The sequence below is a fragment of the Elephas maximus genome, chromosome 8 (genome assembly GCF_024166365.1).
Source record: "Elephas maximus indicus isolate mEleMax1 chromosome 8, mEleMax1 primary haplotype, whole genome shotgun sequence".
Classification (NCBI taxonomy): domain Eukaryota; kingdom Metazoa; phylum Chordata; class Mammalia; order Proboscidea; family Elephantidae; genus Elephas; species Elephas maximus.
Window position 1 is genome coordinate 41,200,223 of NC_064826.1, and position 22,002 is coordinate 41,222,224.

General features: G+C 39.4%; 1 protein-coding gene across 17 annotated transcripts in view; it reads left to right on the plus strand.

Moving 5' to 3' along the window:
* Nucleotides 1-22,002, plus strand: part of NRCAM (neuronal cell adhesion molecule) — a 302,828-nt gene that overhangs the window by 60,372 nt on the left and 220,454 nt on the right. For 14 of the 17 annotated variants that reach the window (XM_049893835.1, XM_049893833.1, XM_049893851.1 and 11 more), the window contains exon 2: nt 4,908-5,062. The exons of 1 other annotated variant lie outside the window; for it this stretch is intronic. The gene's annotated coding sequence lies outside the window, so the exon portion shown is untranslated. Of the gene's footprint in view, nt 1-2,140; nt 2,279-4,907; nt 5,063-7,903; nt 8,485-22,002 lie in introns of those variants that run through there. 2 more of the 17 variants (XM_049893834.1, XM_049893836.1) reach the window with 2 other exon arrangements.

Consider the following 22,002-nt stretch of genomic DNA (forward strand, 5'->3'; position numbering starts at 1 on the left):
TTTTTTCAGTATGAAATGAGGGTATCTCTGTGAAAAGTAAACTGAAAAATGCCAGACTAGGGGGCATTATTGTCTTTTATCTCTGTCATTGACTGGAAGCTGACAAGTCTTAGTCATCTTTGCATCTCTGGTGGCTCCCAACATAGCCCTTGACCCTAGTGGGACTTCAACAATACTTAATGAATGAACAGTTTAATAATTCGACACAGCTGAGAAAAAAAGAAGCAAGCCAAGAAGGCTTCGCTGTGGTCAACATGATGTTGCTGTTGTTAGCTGCTGTTGAGTCAACCCCTAGACTTGTGGTGACGCCATGCCCAAGAGGATCGGACCATTGTGACTCATAGGATTTTCATTGACTGTGAAGTAGATCACCAGGCTTTTCTTCCTAGTCTGTCTTAGTGTGGAAGCTCTGCTAAAACTTGTTCAGCATCATAGAAAAATGCAAACCTCCATTGATAGAAGGTGGTGGCTGCGCTTTAGGTGCATTGGCTGGGAATTGAACCCAGGCCTCCTGCATGGAAGGTAAGAATTCTACCAAGGAACCACCAAATGCTCCCATGGTCAACGTCCACCACCACCACCCACTGCTGTCGAGTCAATTCTGACTCATAGCGACCCTATGGTCAACATAGATGAGGTGAAATCCACTCATATGCCCATATACTTTCTTTATAGACTGGCCCATCAGGCCCTCCTTCAGAAGCTTTCCAGTGTTAGTTTACACTGAGTTGGCTCTGGGTAGACCAGAAGCATCCAGTTTGAGCAATGAGAATGGGTTGGTCTGCTCTGGCAGACACAATGAGGCTGTGAGACAGAAAACTAAGAAAAGCAGACGTAAGAACTTAAAAAATCCTTCAGTGTGGGGCCTTTTAGTGTAAGGAAAGATCCCATGGGGTTTACTGAAAGCTAAATTAGACGAAGCAGTTGACATCTTCTTTGGAGAACAATTTCACTTTGGCAGGGCTAGAACAGATGACCTAAAATGGCAGATTCTGCTAATTTTCATGATTGCCTCGGGGAAGTTACTTGGCTCTGTTTTTGCAATATGTTTCTCAAACATAACTTCTTGGTCTGCTGCACAGGTAATTAACTACAAAGTTCATATCGCCAATTATCTCCACTATGACCTCATTTTCTCTAATGATGCCAAAATCAAATTGTTCCGGGTTTTGCAGCCTCTACCCAGTAAATATTAAAGCCTTTATCTAGCAAATGATTTGCTTGGTGATGTTAGTTTCTGCAGCTATTTGTATTTTCAAGATGATTCAAAATCGTTTGGAGAATTGGTAACTATTAATCAGTAATAACCCTAGGCACTAAAATGAATATTCATTTTTCTTTAGTAGCAATTTAGTTTTTACTCTGTTTTTATTTTTTTTAACTGATCTTTACTCTGTGAAATAGTGCCCAGTTCAGTGTTTTTATAAGTAGCGTGGATGTCAGTCTAGATGGCGGGCTCATCTAGCTTATGGATGACATGACAGAAGAAGGCATAACAGATATTTTGGAAAGACAGAACTGGGAAGCCAAAAGTATTTGGCATGTTGGAATAATAGGCGTCAATCTAAGAAGGTGAAATATTAATGGGATAAAAATAAGACCTTCCCTTGATTCTAAACAAAAAAAAGAAAAGGCAAGGGAGATATTATCAGTGTGATATGCAGCCATAAGAACAGGCTGGAAAGTGAGGTGCTGTAATCTTAGTTCCTGGGTGGTGCAAATGGTTCACATATGTGGCCGCTAACTGAAAGGTTGGAGGTTCATCTCTACCCAGAGGCACTTTGGAAGGAAGGCCTGGTCAGCTACTTCCAAAACATCAGCCATTTGAAAACCCCGTGAAGCACAGTTATAACCTGACACACATGGGGCCGTCATGAGTTGGAGTCTAGTCAAGACACGACAGTAACTGGTTTCCTGATTAATCTTGTTCTGTATATATTATGCACTTTGGACCTTAGGGAATACAGACTCAGTCAGGACACCGTAAGGAAGAGGGACTTACTGCACAGCTTCCCTGTTGGGACTGGAAAGTGGGGAAGCTGTCAGGGTCTCAAGCAACCACAGGAACTGACTCCTTTCTCTCCTGGTTCCCTGGCCTTTCCACTTGTCTCTGCATATTCAATAGGTTCTTCTCTGACTCCCAGCTATTCAGTTCAAGTCCCAGAAGGAGCTGGTGTGATTGACTTCATTTATTACCATCTCCTCTCTGGAGCAGGAACATTTGCACAAAGCCACCTCTGGATCATCCGCCAACCTCTGTGGGACACCTTTGAGTCAGGTGCTTACTGCTGGCTAAGCATTGAGCTCTCTTAAAACAATGGGTTATCCCTGTCTTTCTGAAGGGGGTGGGGGTGCTGTGGTTGGGGAGGTTTAGACTAGAATGAGAATCTGGGGTTGGCGCCAGGGGCCGGTGAGGATCAGAGTGAATGAGTGAAAGCTATAGGAAGAAAGATTCGTCTCCATATCAAGTTCCTTAAAAATGGAGTGAGCCATAGGCAGATGGATGGTTGGATCTGATGACCTTCCAGGCCCCTTCCAACTATCAAAACTGTACGTCTATTTTTTTATATCGTTCTTTTATTTCTTCTTAGAAATGTTTAATGAAAACCATCTTCTCGCATTATTATTAAAATGAGCCATGAAGATAATTCTGTCACTGTATAATTAGGATATGCTTTTTTAAGGTGTCAGAATCAGTAATGCTTTTGCATTAGGCTCTTAAATAAAATATATTGCGTATGTGAAATATTTGTAAATTAGGTTTTATTATAGTCAATAGCAGTGCTATTCAAAGAAAGGAAATAATTTACATAATGTAAATTAATGGAGCAGCAAACTGCAGCAAGGATACTTCTCTAAGGTGTTTGGATATGTGGTAAAATTTTTCCAAGTAAATTGTTAATGATGTTTCAGAGATTTCTCTTGGACTTTTAATCGCAGATGTCATGATGGACTGAGTCATTTCAGTGATGACTCTCCTGATAGGTGCCAGAGCTGGAGTCTCCAAAATAGTGTACATTTCACTATTCAAACTCTACTAATTTAGAATTGTGTGTGTGTGTATTTTGTGTATGTGTTGTGAGGGGAAAATAAAAATCATTCCGTAAAATGTTTAATGCTCTGCACAAACAACTGAAATTAGTTATTTATTCTGAGAACTTCCTGAAGGCACTAGGGAGACTCTAAGATACTTCTGTTTCCATTTTCCAACTCGAGAATGCACTGTGACAAAGGAAGGACATAGCAGATAGCAGGCAAATAGTCTTGCCTCGGTCTGCCTGGTAGCTGTATTCCCTTGAGGCAATGGATGGTCAGTTGAGAGGGGAACTATTTACAAATACTGCAACCACCACTTTGGGGACAAGAATCTCTCTTAGCTTCAATTTCCTCATTTATAAATTGGGTATGATAATAGTACCTAGGTAAGCACTACTTAGCACAGTGTCTAGTTCATACAAAGTGCTCAGCAATTTGACTACCAGAATTATTACTATCTTTGTTATTCCTGAAAGAGTGGAAACCCTGAGGTTATGCTCTGCTCTGCCCAGGGAGCGAAGAGCAACAGTCCCTAAGCAACAGGGTGACTTCATGTTTTCCCGTTATGCCTAGCCCAGCCCCGTCTGAACTAGATAGAGTTGCTCCTGGCTCCAGCGCACGATCTGGCTTTATCCTCCTCAGGAGTGGCTCTGTCCTGCTACTGCTATTTACTAGCTTTGAAATTGCATAAGTGATCGCACCTCTCAGAATCTTAGTTCCCTCATACCAAAAGTTTGGAGACTATTTAATTTTATAGAATTAAAAAAATTTTTGGACGTTGTTAATTTAAATTGTATTTGTTTTACAACAAACTTGAGCGGTCAGGTGCAAAAGGTATAGAAAAGACAGAATGTTAGAGCTAGAAGAGTCTTTGAAGAACATCCTCACCGACTTTTCTCCCTTTTGAACAAATACTGCAATGGTGGATACCCTTCCACTTGACATCCTGGTGTAATGGGTCAGGGAGTTATTTGCTCTGAGGTGGGGCCCAGGCATTGATACTTTTTAAAAGCTCACCCAGTGGTTTCAGTGTGCAGACAGGGTTGAGAAGCACTTAGCAAGCCTAAGGTCATACCCTTAGTGGTGGAGGCAGGTCCAGAACTCCTGGCTTCTGCTCTTCTCAGTACAGACTGACCCCAGGTTCTGGTTTAGAAGAGGTCTTCTGAACAATCCTTTCTGTGATTTTCCTTTTTTTCATAAAAGAAAGGTATTAAATAAACACACCTTTCAAGGGCTTTTGTTAGTTTGCTTCCATCTAATTACGGTTTCATTCCATTTAGTTCTACCTTAACCTTACGCTTTTTTTCTTACTATGTGTTCAACAACCCCTTTATTCTCAGATGTCGTCTTTTCTCACTGACTTCAAAGCTACCTCTAAAATGTAATTTCGTTGCTGAGTTCCTCTTGACATTGTCAGCCTTGATCAAATACTTAGTTCTTCACGATTTGTTCTCTTTGGTCTGTATTAGATTTTTCCCAGCCGCGCCTGTGTGTTGATGTGATTGTAAAGCACTGTGTATTCCCATGAAGTATTAGAGCAGAACACGATCAAGCGCCTTTTTTCCTTTTTTGATTTGTGTGCACAGTTGTTCCCTGCTATTTAGGGATCATTCAGGCTTCTGTCCTACACCAAAATGTAATTGGAATTATGTTACCTTTTTTCATTACCTGTTTCCATTAAGTTGCTTAAAGTTTCTTAAATATTGATGTGCTTAAGTACAGTAATGGTTGGCTGAAGTTAATAATGGAATTTGATATGAATTAGGTTCCCTCTTGTTAATTTTACTAGAATTGTAGAATGAAATCTCAGCTTAATAGAGTTAACCCAGCCCAAACAATTCACACTGTTCTGTGTTCTTTTTCCTTCTCAGGAATCTTGTGACATTCTTCCTAAGCGCCCCTGCCCCTGTTTGCTAAAGACTTAGACCAAAGCTGCTCTCAGCTGTTGGCATTATCCTGAGAAAAGGACAGCTTTGGAAATCAGGGAAACTTTCAGGAAGCTCCTGGCCCAGTGGACCTTCTGAAGGTGAGAAGAAATCAGTTCTCTCTGCATCTTAAGATGTCTAAATCAGTGGTTCTATCTTCCAGAATCTGCTTCTTGGAATAGAGTGACTAGTGGAATAGGGTATTGAAAATATATATAAATGATTGAGAGTTTTCTTTTTCAGGAGAATTTTGGATTGTTTTGACCTAACCAGAATTTATTTGAACTTGGAGTTCTGATCTATGAAGACTTATTTGACTTCTCTCATTTTTTTTCTCTCTTTCACACACACACATCCCAAGGAAAAAAAAAAAAATCAATAACCTTTCTGCTCTCACTGCAAAGAAATTTCTTGTGTGTATAGCATCTCCATCAGCCTTAATGCCTACCTTACCCTGCCTTCTTGGATATTATAGGAATCAAACAATATAACTTATATGAAAGTACTTTGCAAACCATGAAGTACTTTTTTATGTATGTAAGAAAAACAATCACTACTATTCCCAGTTATTTATAATCTTCCAAAATACTCTCATACCTCCAATCTGTTCCCCTGCATCGATTCATTCATTTTCAGTTCAATAAACTTTGCTAGGCTCTCAGGAAGCAAAGGTGACAAATCCTTGTCTTCAAGGACTACCTTGTCTAATGCAAGAGACAGACACATAAGTAGATATGAGCAACTCCAGTATGATCGGGAAAAGGCACCTGATGCAGCCTGGGGCCAGAGAATGTGTGTGTAAAAGTGGGCTCCCTGGAAAGATGTATAGGAGTTAGCCAGGTAAAGAGCAGGGTGGGGTGGAGGAGGGCATTGTGGGCAGGGGCAGTGGGATGGAGGTGTGAAACCCGCATGTGGACATTGTGAATGGTTCAGGATTGTTGGTTTGATTGTTGGATTGGTTGTTTAAGATTGTTGAACTGCTAGCAAAGTAAGTTGGAGCCAGATTACACAGGCATCTGTATTCCCTTCCACAGTATCTGATATGTGTTGCTACCTATTGTGTGTGTATGGGGGGACAGAGGTGGGTGAGAGTGGGAGAGGGGAACACTGAGGGGTTGTTTAAGCTGGAAAATGTCATTAGCATTTTAGGCGTGTGATCCTGGAGAGAGTGTGAAGGATGAACTAGAGATGGGCACAAGTGAAGGAAGGAAGGTTCATTTTGTAGTGATCTGGGGAAGAGATGGGAGGGCTAGAACTAGGGTAGAAGCAATGAGAAATAGAAAGGGAATGAGGAATTTGAAAGAGCTGGAATAACCTGGACTTGGTGATTACAGTCATTGAGTATGGGAAGTGGGAAAATACTATGACGTGGAATTCTTAGGTTTCTGATTTGAGTGACTGAGAGTGTGATGATGCCACAAAGGGAATTTAAGAGGAAGCTGGCTTATTCTTGGGGAGGGGAGAATATGAGCTGTATACTGGACATCTAGGAAGTAATGTCCACCAGGCAGCTCAAAGTGTAAGTCTGGAGGTAAGGGGAGGGGTCAGGGTATAACAATTAATTTGGGAGTTATAGGCAGTAGTTAAAAATCTTTTTTAAAAAAATCAATATTAATTTCATTTTATACTTAAGCCTTCAATATCATTCATCCATACACTTAAGGCACAACTTGCTACATTCTCGTTACATTTTATTTTGGCACTATCTGCTGTTCCATTAGTAGCTATAGTTGTTGGACTTGCTTTCTTGGCATGATAAATTAGAATTTTTTCCTAGGACAAATGTGGTGACTTTTTAGTTTGATGAAATTTAAATCAGTATTTTAAAAGCAATGTAAATCTAAAAATTTGGGAGCATTACAAGCCAGTGCCAGCCTCCATTTTAAATCATAGTCATTACAGAAATTATTTGAGAAAGGTGCTTTGCTTTCCAAAGTATAGTTCTTTGTTTGTATAAATCATGGTTTCCTGTCGATTCCTCAATTTCAGTGCTCTGCCCAGCATTCTAGCATTGCTTCCGGGAGACTGAGCAGGGGCTTTCTTGCATTCTCCAGTGAGGTGGTGCCAGAGCCCCTCCCTTTGGGTCTTCCCAGCATCCACCCAGAATGTTCTTAGGGAGCCTGTGATAACAGAAGCTGCACTGTTTGAGATCAAGTCTACCCAAGTTAGACTTTTGCAATATGTTACTCAGAGCCTTCTTTGAGGGAATGTCATGGGTAAAAATTTTAAATTCAAATAATACTTACAATAGTACTATTTTAAGTGAATTTTATTTGATGACTATGGCCTTAATTAACTACTGATTTTTTTTTCCTTGAGATCTGTTGGAAAATTGCAAAAGGCTCCCCTGTTATTCTTCATAGTCCATTTCACTACCATCTTTCCAAGAATTTGAAAGATCAGTTAATCTATCACTTGCATTTTTATATACAAGAGAATGAATTTTAAGCAGAATTAAGTAGCTTAGCATGAAGAGCTGGAGCCACAGCTTTGGTCCCCTGAAACTCACTCTGCCCTTTCCGCTTCATCATTTTTCCTCATTCCGAATCTTTATTGACCTATGAAGTTATCTATATGCCTTAAAATTGGGAATTGAATTAAGAAAATCAGTTCACACTGATGATTAATCACTGATTAATTACTCTAGAGTCAACAAACAAAACAAACAGGTTTTACTTTAATACTTTCGGCTGTGATTAAGGTTTTATTATTATTGCCTTTGTTAACATGGATGTTGTTATTGGCATCCTTTACTTCCTACTGGTTCCACCCCTAAGATGAGGATTGGAACAGAACCAAAACCACCTATATTTAAATTCCAGTTAAGACACTCATCAATGATTTTGAAACCAACACTTAGAAGCACTAGATATTTATGATTTGGTCAAGTCCATTTCAACCTTCTGTGACTAGTATGTATAAAAAATGAATTCATGGAAACGCTGAGTTGGTGTAACTTAGAATGACGGTACATGCATGCAAGTTGTAGGTGGTCTGGAAGACAATGAATTGTTCTTTGAAATTCACAGAATGGCCAGTCATTGCTGTGAAACCAGTGGGCTGTAAATTATCAGGGTATGTGTACAAAACATGATTCACTCATCCAAAAGCTGCCAGGAACAAAGGAATTTCTACTCATTTGTGTGCAGGATATGAGGACTACCTCTCCCTCTTTCAGTCTATCTCTTTGCCTATCTCTTTCTGCTTTTCTTTTTCTCCCTCTGTCTCTGTGCCGTTTTTCTGTCTCACTCCTATTCTCTATGTGATAGACACATGACTCTTAAGAAAACATGAGACCTTGACAATATGCGTTTATGGAACTGGCAGTGGGAACAGTATGTTACGGATACGTGAAGCAGCTTTGACCATCCTTCATTTGGTGAGGGGTGAGAGTTGTAGGGAGACATTGTCTGACTCGTGTTAAATGTTTGCACTTTGCATAGCTTGGCTACATTGGGCAGAAGGACAGCATGAACAGGGATGAACAGATATGGAAACAACTGCAGAATATGAACCGAAGATGGTATGATGGCTGCAAAAGGGCAAGTCAGCTTTCACCACTGTTATTTGACTCAGTGGTGGGGTCTTCTGAGCTATCGTACTGTGAGCAAAATACAGAATACAAGAGTATTGGGTGGCTCCTTTCTGCTCTGATTCCAAAGTGAATGTGGCAAGTACCATTATGCAAACAAAGCAATGAATAGAGTTTATGCTAGCTGTAGAGTTGCTACTTAAAAGTATTTGGAGTTTGAAATGGCATTCGAAACTACCTTCTACCCTGTGGTTACAGCACAGAATTCCCGGGAGGAAGGGAGTGGGGTGAGGGGGAGGGAGACTTCTGTTGGAAAGCAGAAGCCATGTGTGAATTGCCAGGGTGACACTTTTGAATGGGCAGTAGTCCAACAGGCCTCAATCGTACTTAAGAGTAAAATGTGTTACCCTGTGCCCTTCTGTAGTACGGGATTTTAAAAAGAAAGGGCAGAGGAAATGCTGAGCCACTAATTTCTGATACAAATTCAATCCCACCATTGAGGCCATAGACTTCCCATCAGCAATTTGTAGTCCATTTTGGTGGAGGACAATGACAATGGATTTCTAGTCAGACAATGTCCTGCTACATTTGAATTTTCACTCTCCACTGCCTTTTGTTGTTGGGTATTTTTGAAATTATTCCTGATTCAGTTTTATTATTAACTTTTTGAACCCCAGCTACTGCACTAATATCTTGCTGGTCATGTTAAAATGAGGATGGTGACAAGGGAATTTATTTTTGCATTAGTTAATAGAATAGCAAGGCAGCATAATATGAATTAATGACTCTTCACATTTTCTCTTAATATAAGCTGCATTCTTTATTCCCTGGGGATCTACTTCAAATTCATGCCTTAATAAACCTTTGATGGTTGTTGATTTTTAGCTTTTGAAAGCTTCTGCACAATGGATAAATAGATAAGACAAGTAATATTGATCTTAAACTTTAAAAACATTTAACATTTTCTCATTATAAAATGGGAAAATGAAACAAAACGTTTCCCAGTCAAGAGATGTTAAGTACTTATGCTATTTACTTTAGGCAAGAGCCACTCGGAGGCAATGGGTTTTTTTTATTATGATTTATAAGATAAAGTTTATGATGAAAAACTGAAGATAAAAAAAAAAACTATTGAGTTTGCAGAACTATTGACAGAGGATTTATTCACCCTCTATAACACCTTTCATTTGGAAGGCATGTAGGTTATCATTGGTAGAACTATTCAGAAATGGCAGTATCCACTTGGGTAATATTACCTGTGTCCACTATTTCAAATTATTCTCTCTCCCCTTTTGTTTCCCCTCTTTGCAGTCAAGGGTCTCCTGTTTTCTTTGGTGTCGTCCTATTAGTACGTGTGTATCACACAAGTATGTGAGTGAGACAGAAAAGAAGACAGTGAAAAAAAGAGACAGAAAGAGTCAAAAAGAGAAAGACTAGAAGGGGAGAGAGCAATTTCTCACATTAGGCACGTAAATCAAAGCAGCATTGTTTAAAATTTTTCCATTAATCTTATTTCTTTGATTTTTTTTGTCATTAAAGCTACATGATTTCTGCAACTTGCAAACCCATTGGCACGTGCACAGAACCACATCCTAAACTGGGGATCAGAAAATAGAGTCACTGTAGTTGGTGGTATGATGTGCCACCCAAATCCCTCCTTACCTTCAGGACTGTTGTTCACTCACAGCTGGGTCTCTCCTTTTGGAGCTTGCCCTCAGCCTTCAGCTAAAAAGAGCCACCTCACCCAACATTTTACCACCTGCCCAAGGCAGTATGTATTCAGTGACTGGTTGATTTGGGGACAAAGGTCCTTACTCAGTTTAGGACAATTCTGCAAGACCTGTAGGGCTGGCTGAGGCTTTCATTGTGACTGTATGGAAGCCTGGCTTCTCCCCCTGCTCTGTCCTGCTTTGTTTGCTCCCTGCCCCCCCCCCCCAGGCGTTGATTCCAAGAGTCCCCGTCAATTAAGATTCGTGCATGTCAATTAAGATTCGTGCATGTAAATCCCTATTTCAGAGTCAGCTTCCTGGGAAACCTGACCTTTGACACTTACCATGCATAGACCGCAATGCCTGTGTGTGTGAATATGTGATTATGTATCTTCAGAGCGTTGAGATAAGGTACTGACTTTGGAAACAAAATTAAGCTCTAAACCCTGGTGGCATAGTGGCTAACCAAAAGTTTGCCAGTTGGAGGTTGGAATCCACGAGGTAACACCATGGGGCAGTTCTGCTTTGCCCTATAGGGCTGCTATGAGTTGGAATCAACTCAATGGCAACAGCTTTGGTTTTGGGTTATGATGATGTAGCTCAGGCACCTCCTGTGAAAAATGAGGATAATAATACTTAGCTCTTAAATTTGTTACCAGGGTTTAAGAGTAAAGTATTCAGTGCCTGGTAGATAGGAAGCACTCATTATAGTAGTTATTATTATAATAACTAGTAATTGTCTACAGTCCATAGATAGTGCATTGTTGTTGTTGCTAGGTGCCATCAAGTTGGTTCCGACTCATAGCAACTCTGTGTACAACAGAACGAAACACTGATGGGTCCTGCGCCGTCCTCACATCGTTAATGCGGAAGCCCACTGTTGTAGCCAGTGTGTCAATCCATCTTATTGAGGGTCTTCCTCTTTTCCACTGACCCTCTACTTTACCAGAGCATGATGTCCTTCTCCGGGGACTGATCCCTCCTGATGACATGTCCAAAGTACGTGAGACATAGTCTCACCATTTTTACCTCCAAGGAGCATTCTGGTTGTGCTTCTTCTGAGACAGATTTGTTCGTTCTTTTGACAGTCCATGGTATATTCAGCATTCTTCTTCAACACCACAATTCAAAGGCATCAGTTCTTCAGTCTTCTTTATTCATCATCCAGCTTTCCCATGCATAGGAGGCGATTGAAAACATCATGGCTTGGGTCAGGCGCACCTTAGTCTTCAAGGTGATGCCTTTGCTTTTCAACACTTTAAAAAGGTCTTTTGCAGATTTGCCCAAAGCCATGCATCTTTTGACTTGAGAGTGCACTAGCTCTGACCAATTGGTTACAGTAGGGAATGGTTTTTAATGTCGTATTTTTTACATTCACTAGCATATGGAGGTTAGTACAAAGATGCATCACCTGCCAATTTAAATGATTCCTCCATACTGTTAAAAAACAAACTCATTACCGCTGAGTTGATGTCAACTCATGGCAATCCCATGTGTTACAGAGTAGAACTGCATTCCCCTTATAAAGTATGTGGAGAGATAGAGAAGGTTCCAGAGGGAAACTAAAGTAATTAAAGAAATGAAAAGAAGGTCCTATGAGTAAAAGTAAAAGGACCTGGAATTGTTTAGGATAAGAAGACTGAGGCATGACTTGCCTTCTCTTTCAAGCAAATAACATCTTTTATAAGGGGGATTTTGGACATTTTTTTTTTTGTCCATGGTTACAGAGGACAAAACAGGAGGAAATGGACATGAATTAAAGGAGGACAATAGGTAGGTCTGTGTCACGGCAACTCCTCTGCTCTTGAATGGTTAAAAAGGAAAGGAGCTTGTAGAATACACACTCCTAAAAATCTTCAAAAAAAGAGAGAAGACAAAGTTCAGTCCTGGATCACTGAAGTGCTTCCCAGAGAATTTACAGAGACTTTGTCAAACTCTATAATGCTTCCTAGAAATTCAAACACATGTGTTTTGTTTTGAAGGTGAAGAAAATAACTATATTTATTCATATTTTGTATAGCTAAATTTCTTATGTTGTTGTTGTTGTTAGGTACATTGAGTCAATTCTGACTCAGAGTGACCGTATGTATAACACAATGAAACACTACCTGGTCCTGCACTATCCTTGCAATCATTGCTATGTTTGAGCTCATTGTCGCAGCCACTGTGTCAGTCCATCTCACTGAAGATCTTCCTGTTTTTCGATGACCCTCTATTTCACCAAGCATGTCCTCCAGGGACTGGTCCCTCCTGATAGCATGTCCAAAGTAAGTGAGATGAAGTCTCGCCATCCTCGCTTCTAAGGAGGATGTACCTCTTCCAAGACTGACTCATTCATTCTTCTGGCAGTTGATGGTATATTCAGTATTCTTTGCCAACATAATTCAAAGGCATCAATTCTTCCTCAGCCTTCCTTTCTTATTCTCCAGCTTTCACATGCATATGAGGTGATTGAAAATACTATGGCTTGGGTCAGGCACACCTTAGCCCTCAAAGTAACATCTTTGCTTTTTAACACTTTAAAGAGATCTTTTGCAGCAGATTTGTCCCATGCAATATGTCATTTGATTTCCTGACTGCTGCTTTTGTGAATGTTGATTGTGGATCCAAGTAAAAGGAAATCCTTGAAATCTTCACTATTTTCTCCATTTATCATGATATTACTTGTTGGTCCAGTTGTGAGGATTTTTGTTTTCTTTATGTTGAGGTGTAACCCATACTGAAGGCTGTAGTCTTTGATCTTCATCAGTAAGTGCTTCAAGTCCTCTTCACTTTCAGCAAGCAAGATTGTGTCATCTGCATATTGAAGATTGTTAATGCATCTTCCTTCGATACTGATGCCCTGTTCTTCTTCATATAGTCCAGCTCCTCAGATTATTTTCTCAGCATACAGATTGAATAAGTATGGTGAAGTGATTCAACCCTGATGCACACTTTTCCTTATTTTAAACCACTCAATATCCCCTCGTTCTGTTAGAATAACTGCCTCTTTGTCTATCTACAAGTTCCTCGCCAGCACAATGAAGTGTTCTGGAATTCCCATTTTTTGAAATGGTGTCCATAATTTATTATAATCCACACAGTCGAATGCTTTGCATAATCCATGAAATACAGGTAAAGATTTTTCCAGCATTCTCTGCTTTCAGGCAGGGTCCATCTGATATCAGCAATGCTATCCCTTATTTCACATTCTCCTTCGAATCTGGCTTTAATATCTGGAAGTTCCCTGTTGATGTACTGCTGCAACCATTTTTGAATGATCTTCAGCAAAATTTTACTTGCATTCTCTTGGATCATCTTTCTCTGGAACGGGCACAGATATGAATCTCTTCCCATCGGTTAACTGGGTAGCTATCTTCCAAATTTCTTTGGCATAGATAAGTGAGCCGAAGCATCCATGTATTGAAACATCTCAGTTGGTATTCTGACAATTCTTGCAGCCTTGTTTTTTACCAATGCCTTCAGTGCAGCTTGGACTTCTTCCTCCCATGTCATCGGTTCTTGATCATATGCTACCTCCTGAAATGGCTAAATGTTGGCCTGTTCTTTGTGGTAGTGACTGTGTGTATTCCTTCCATTTTCTTTTGATGCTTCCTGTGTCGTTCAATATTTTGTCCATTGAACCCTTCAAAATTGCAAGTTGAGGCTTGAACTTTTTCTTCAGTCCTTTCAGCTTGAGAAATGTCAAGTATGTTCTTCCCTTTTGGTTTTCTAACTCTAGGTCTTTGCACATTTCATTATAATACTTTACTTTGTCTTCTTGAGCCACCCTTTCAAATCTGTTCAGCTCTTTTACTCCATCATTTCTTCCGTTCGATTTAGCTAATGTATGATCAAGAGCAAGTTTCAGAGTCTCTTGTGATATCCATTTTGGTCTTTTCTTTCTTTGCTGTCTTTTTAATGACCTCTTGCTTTCTTCATATATGATGTCCTTACACAACTGATCTTCGGTCATTAGTGTTCAATGTGTCAAATCTGTTCTTGAAATGGTCTCTAAATTCAGGTGGGATATATTCAAGGTTGTGCTTTGGCTGTCGTGGACTTGTTTTAATATTCTTTAGCTTCAACTTGAACTTGCATATGAGCAGTTGATGGTCTGCCACAATTGGCCCCTAGCCTTGTTCGGACTGATGATATTGAGATTCTTCATCATCTCTTTCCACAGATATGGTCGATTTGTTTCCTGCTTATAACATCTGGTGAGTTCCACCTGTATAGTCACTGTTTATTTTGTTGAAAAAAGGTGTTTGGAATGAAGGAGTCAATTTTGCAAAATTCTATCATGCGTTCTCTGGAGTCACTGCTATCACCTAGGCCATATTTTCCAACTACTGATACTTCTTCTTTGTTTCCAACTTTTGCATTCCCCTCACCAGTAATTATCCATGCATTTTGATTGCATGTTTGAACAATTTCCTAGCGCAGAAGTTGGTAAAAAAATCTTCATTTTTGCATTAGTGGTTGGTGTGCAAATTTGAATAATAGTTATATTAACTGGTCTTCCTGATAGGCATATGGATATTATCCTATCACTGACAGGGTTGCATTTCAGACTAGATCTTGAAATTTTTTTGTGTGACAGTGAATGTATCACCATACCATAGGATCGTCAGATTCAAAATGGCCAAAGTAGTACATTTCAGCTCACTGATGCCTAGGATATGATCTTTATGTGTTCCTTTTCATTTTTGATGACTTCCAATTTTCCTAGTTTCATACAGATGGCATAGCTTTCAGCATCACGGAAACTTGCAAGCCACCACAGTACAATAAACTGACAGACAAGTTGTGGAAATTTCTTATAGTATCTTTGAATATGCCCATATACACCTTGTATGTATTTTTCTAAAAATGTAACAAATGTTTTTCATTTAATAAGTATCTTTTAAATCCAATAGATATCATTATCATAGTCTTCAATCTCATATATGCGTTTATTTATGTTCTATACCCTACCATTCTGGGGCATTTATTTTGTACTCAGTGTAAGGTCTTTTGTACCTCAGATCTTAAGATGACACTGCCAAAATGCTCAGGAGTGTTAAATCACTAATGAGGGCTTTGGAACAATAAGAATTCTGGAACTTAGGAAAATAAATTACTTTTCCATCAATTAATTGCGTAGAAAAAAGGTTAAAGAATGGATGTAGGACTACGTTTTTGGACTAAATGCTCTTTTAAGACCTCAGTGTCAGAAGATAAGAGGAAACCACTAAGAAGTTTCTAAATTAGTAAGTATATTGGATTTTGCATCTTCTCATTGGCTTGTCTTGTCAGATAATAACAGTCAGGGACAGTCTGATGTAGATGAAAGAGCACCGGACTGCAAGCCAAAAGACCTGGCTGTGGTCATGTCTCAGCCACCAAGTGCTGAGGGCCCTTGACGTGGTCATTTGATTTCACTAGGCCTCAGTTTCCCTGCCTCAATGATGAGCTTTACATAGCTTCTAAGGCCCCTTCTAGCTTTCCGTGGTGTTGTCCTCATTTCAACCAAATGCCCCTATCGGAGGCGGAGTCTGTTTTCTCTTCTCTCTCATTTCTTTTAAGTGAAGAGAACTAATCACGTCATTATCTTACTACACCCATTCATCGAGTCCACTGAGATGTAGAGAGCTCCATAGTCTTTGTCCACCTGCAACTGAGGCTGATCCTTCCTTAGGAGCCTAATATAATTAGCTCTTCTTTTTTTTTTTTTTTAATATATATTATCTTTATTATTGAAATGATCATGTTTTCTTTCTTAATGTATTAAATTTTTTTTAATTATTTTATTGTGGTAAAAATATATATAACAACAAATTTGCCAGTTCAACATTTTTTACTCGTACGATTCAGTGACATTGATTACGTGCGTCACTTTGCACAACCATCACCACTGCTTTTTTCCAAATCCTTCCACCACCATTAACAGAAACTCAGTGCCCTCTAAGCTAAGACTCCCCTTTTCCCCCTCCTTCCTGCTTTTGGTAACCACTAATAAACAAACCTTGGTCTCTGTACATTTGCTTATTTCATATAAGTAGAATCATAGAGTATTTGTCCTTTTGCGACTGACCGACTTATTTCACTCAGCATGATGTTTGCAAGATTCATCGATGTTGTAGCATGTATCAGAACTCCATTTCTCTTTATGGAAGAGTAATAATTCATTGTATGTATGTACCACATTTGGTTTATCCATTCATTGGTTGTTGGCTGTTTAGGCTGTTTCTATCTTTGGCTATTGTGAACAATGCTGCAATGAACACTGGTGTACAAGTTTCTGTTTGCATTCCTGCTTTCAGTTCTTTTGAGTGTATACCTAGGATTGGGATTACTGGGTCATATGGCAGTTCTGTGTTTAACTTTTTGAGGAACTGCCAGACTGTTTTCACAGTGGGTGTATCATTTTTCATTCCCACCAGCAATGGATGAAGCTTCCAATTTCTCCACATCCTTGCCCAAACCTGTTATATTGTGTTTTCTTGATAGCATTCTAGTGGGGTGTCCCTTAAGAAGGAACACATCTTAAGCACTTGTTTAGATGAGATGATGCAGGTTTTAAGCCTAGTTCTGACTCTTACTCTGGGTCCTTCAGCAAATTACTGACACTTTTGGCCTTTCTAGTAATCTTGATAATACCAATATTTTTAGCATTTTCCATTTCACAAAGCATTTTACATGTTGCTTAATTTCAACTTCACAGTGACCCAAATGAGGTTAGCAGACCAAGCTAGTATCTCTGCTCATCAAATAAGAAAACTGAGCTTAGGGAACATGTCCCCCGAATCCTAACATGATAAACCAGCTGCAGGCACAAAAACTCGTATCTTCTGGGTCCTATTTTAGTGTTCTACACCCATATAACTACAAGTGTGGTCTCCACACCAGCAGCCTGGAAGCTTGTTGTTGTTGGGTGCTATCAAGTAGATTTCAAGTCATAGCGATTCCATGTGACAGAGTAAAACTGCTCCATAGGGTTTTCTAGGCTGTAATCTTTACAGAAGGAGCCTGGTTGCACAGTGGTTAAGGGCCTGGCTGCTATCTGAAAGGCCAGTTGTTCAAACCCACCAGCTGTCCTGCAGGAGAAAGATTTGGCAGTCTGCTTCCATAAAGATTACAGCCTTGGAAACCCTATGAGGCAGTTGTACTCCGTCCTACAGGGTCACTATGAGTCAGAATCAACTGGACATAATGAGTAATCTTTATGGAAGCAGATCTCCAGACCTTTCTCCCTTGGAGCTACTAGAACTGCAGAATCTCAGACTGTACCCCATACCTACTGAATCAGAATCTGCATTTTAACAGGATGCTCAAGCATTCATATACAGTTTAAGTTTGGAGAAGTACTGTAATCTGAGAACATTTTAAGCCTGTGAAGTACAAACAAGAAATGGTTTTATTTTTACTGCTATCACTACCTTCAAATCTCTGTTAAATCTCCTTTCCCTTTCAAGAGGTCTCTAGCTGATCTGAAACAATTTTAGTCACTTTTAGGTTTTTAAAAAGTTTAATATAGTCACCATGAGTTGGAGCCTACTTCTTGGCAACTAGCAACAACAATATTCTTTTAAAATTTTAAACTCATGGAAATAAAAGCTTTTCCTGCCCCCCAGTTCAGCTTGTGCCTTTCAACAATGTTTTTTTTCTTTTTTCCTGCTGATCAACCCGTTCTTAAACTAAATGTACCCCTTCCAAGCCCTGACTCTTTGTGAGGGATATGATGATGCTCATTTTTCAGAATGAGAAATTTAATTGCCCCACTCAGTCTTCAGTGACACACAGAAGTAAAAACCAACCACACACACTCAACAAAAAACAACCACAGTATTGACCCAAGGATGACATGTTATTGTCTTTAGCATAAATTGAAATTTATGAGGTATGAGGCTGTACTTCATTAAAAGTTTAAGAAACGTTTTTAAAGCTCTTGTTCTTAGTTTAAATTTCTCAATCTTCTTTGGCTAGGAAGCCAAGAGTCAGATTTATTCATGATGAGCCAAATGACTGCCCTTGGATATTCAAGGTGGAGCCCATTAAAGTCCCTGGGGGTTGTGCTCATTAGCATTCGTATGGGTTGTCTATCAGTGAGGCCAAGCTATGTATTATATCAAACTCCTAACTCCTTGTCTTCGTCCTTGAAATGAAGTTTCATTTTGGCTCTCCTGCAGCCGCCTCATCTTGTTTGTTTTCACTTTAATGTGACAAGAAAAGGCAGCTTCTATATTTATTTCTAGTTAGCAATCTTCATAAATATTCATTAGGTTTTCTTTCCAGCTACAGTTTTTAAATTGGTAATTTTTTAATGAAATCTGTAGTGAAAAATAACTCCCAGTTCTCACTTTAATACATTTAGGTTGTTAATCTTGATTTCGAAGGTCCTGAGCCCTGGTGGCCCAGTGATTAAGACCTTGGCTGCTGCTTGGTTGGCAGTTCCCATCCACCAGCCACTCCTTGGAAACCCTGTGGGGCAGTTCTACTCTGTCCTACAGGGTTGCTATGACAACGGGTTTGGGTTTTTTTTTTTTTTGAGCCAGACAGGAGTGACAATGTGAATGCCATTTTCCTAGGCTATTTATATATATATATATATATATCATTCTGAGAAGGGGCAGACTGTGAACGAGCGTCCTGGGGGCGGTGTGTGTGTGTGCGCGTGTGGTATGGTGTGGCATGTGGCACAGTGGGTGAAAAGACGGGATGGGAGCGGAGCTATTTCCAGAACATCTGTGTGGGTGTTGTGCTAGACTCTGCATTCACCATCTCACCTTATCTTCACAACAGCACTGTGAGGCAGGTCTTATTATATCCATTTTATAGACAGTGCACCAAAGCTTAGGGAAAGCAAGTGATTTGCTCCAGTTTATGAAGCTAGTAAGTGAGGAACAGGTGACGAGAGTTGAAAAGTTGATATTCCACAGCAGGAGTGGATTATCCAACAAGGAAGGTAAGCACAGTGCTTACCCAGTTTACCAGATCACCTGTAGGGAACAGTTTCACCACATCAAAGACTTTGCTTCTAGGTGTGGCTGCCGTCTGTCTCTCTCCCAAACCCATAGCACGTTCCTAAAGAATCAAAGCCTTTTTTCAAATTTACAATACCTGTCAAGAGCAGATGACCCAGTAACCAAGGTAAGCATGGGCTTACTTATGCTTACTTATTACTTTGTAGTGAAGAATTTCATATGGGTTTCGCCACATCTAAGATGTGGTAAGCAAGGCAAGTACTGTGCTTACCTTGCCTATTAGATAATCCACCTCTCTTGCCCTTACTTTAACCTGAGGCTCCATGCTAGTACGTACATGCCAGGGGATTGACCCAGCATCTCTATGGGTTGCCCTTTTAGTTTGGTTTTCTTTACTAGATAATGCGAACAAACTCTACCATTATCTGCTTCTAAAGAGATTTTTCCCACCTTCAAAAAATCTTGGCTTTCCAGAAGTGTGTTCCTGCCTCCTCCCCTGCAAAACAGATGCAGCTTTTAAGGGACCCTGTGAGTTCAATACCACACAATTAGCTGTTTCCATGCACCATCCCCCCAGCCTCAGATACTTTGCTGACTGACCGCAGGAAACTCACACCACCATTTCAGGACCATTTTTCTAAGCTTGCTCTTCGGGCAGCTAATCTCTTTGTATTGTGAGTCTGTTTCTTGATTGCTGCATACAATTCCCTCATGTCTCTCCTCCTTTAACGCAGTAGCTGTAGAGAGAGGAGCCCCTGGGTATCCTTCTGCCGTGGGTAGAGGTAGAGTTGCCATGAAGTTGCAAGAGGCACACGCTAAGACCCGTCCAAACCAACTCTTTAGCAATGTCTTAAAATCTTGCGGAAAGTTAAAACACTATTTGCCTTTGGATACAAAGTGAAGGCCCTTTTTTGGAATCCAGTAACACCCATAACACCCATAGCTATCTTTTATCTGCCAGGCAAGTTGTAATTAGACTTCCTATGTAACTTACCTCGTGACTTAGGATATGCAATTAAAAAAAAAAAAAAATTAGCTCAGGACAAGAGTATTTTTAAATGTATTGATTTTTTTCCATGAGTATAAAAGTAATACATATTGATTGCAGACAATTTGGAAAATGAAGAAAAATGTGAAGAATAAAAATCATCCAGGCAAAATGATTATTAACTTTTGGATGCTTATTTCTTATTATACTCGTGCACATATTTATCTTTTTAGAACACAATTTTAATGGCATTAGTCCTTGGAGCATTAATGCCAAACACTTTTAGCTTTTTATTTCTGGAATGGAATATTACATACGTTCAAAAGAGGGAGAATAACCCAGTGCTCAGGAATATTTGCTATGGATGCAGATTGCCTAGATTCTAGTCCTGGCTCTGCCATTTGCTAGCCTGGTATCTTGGACAAGTTACTTAACCTTTCTGTGTCTCAATTTCCCTATCTATAAAATGGGGATGAAATAGTACTTGCATAATTCATAAGGTTATTGTTAGAATTAAATAGTAAAAAATGAATATAACATATATGTAAGGTAAAAATAAAAACAAACCTAAACAACATAAGAAGTGCAACATTATTATTTTGCTCCTATTCTCCTCCCTGATCACATCCCTTTCCCTTTCTCCTAGAGGTAAAAAAAAAAAAAAACTAAATCATTGTTGGCTTTTACATATTTTTGAATTTCATATTGTTGATATCATAATAATTTTTACTTAACATTATATTTATGAGATTTATTCAATGTGATATTTTCAATCTAGTAGTATCAACCCGATATTAAAAAAAAAAATCATCTTTTGTCCCTCATTTTTAATGTTTTGCAATTAAAAGTGATGCTGTCGTGACTATTTTTGTATATGCCTCTTGCATTTGCAAAGTTAGTTACTGTTGCTCTTTGCTTTTTTTTTTTTAGGAGTCTAATTACTATGGGGAAACCCTGGTGGCGTAGCAGTTAAGTGCTACGGCTGCTAACCAAGAGGTCGGCAGTTCAAATCCTCCAGGCGCTCCCTGGAAACTCTATGGGCAGTTCTGCTCTGTCCTATAGGGTCTCTATGAGTCGGAATCGACTCATTGGCAGTGGGTTTTTGGAACTGCTATGGCGTTTTTTTTTTTTTTTTTTTATGGCGTAGTGGTTAAGAGTTTGGCTGCTAACCAAAAGGTTGGCAGTTCAAATCCACCAGGCAGTCCTTGGAAACCCTGTGGGGCAGTTCTACTCTGTCCTGTAGGGTCACTATGAGTCGGAATTGACTCAATGACAGCGGCGTGAATTGCTAGGTAGTTAGTGTAGATGCATTTTTAATTTTACTACGCAATGGCGAGTTATTTTCCAAAATGTTTGTACTAGTGTACATACACTTAAACCAGGAATGTATAAGAGGTGAGAAATCTGCAGGAAATTTAATTTTTGCTTTGTGTAGATAACAGGTATTTTCTCTTTGAATACTTTTAAGATATTCTCTTCGACCAAACGGTCAACAATTACTTTAAAACAAAGATGAGAATGTAAGGGGGGAGGGAAACTAGATTAATGGAAACAGAACAACCAGAACTAAAATAATGAGAATGTTCATGCATTGTGAAGAATGCAACCAATGCCACTGAACAATTTGTGTAGAAATTGTTGACTGGGAACCTAAACTGCTGTGTAAACCTTCGTCAAAAATGCAATGAAATACTATTTAAAAAAATTAAGGGAGTGACAGTATGTATTAACCCAAAGAAAATTCTTCTTGGTAAAAGAAAGGGTGCACTGAAAAAAAAAGATACTCTCTTTGTTATTGACGGTCAGTAGTTTTGTTATAATATGTCTAGGTGTGTATTATTGTTCATGTTTCTTGGTATGTATTGTG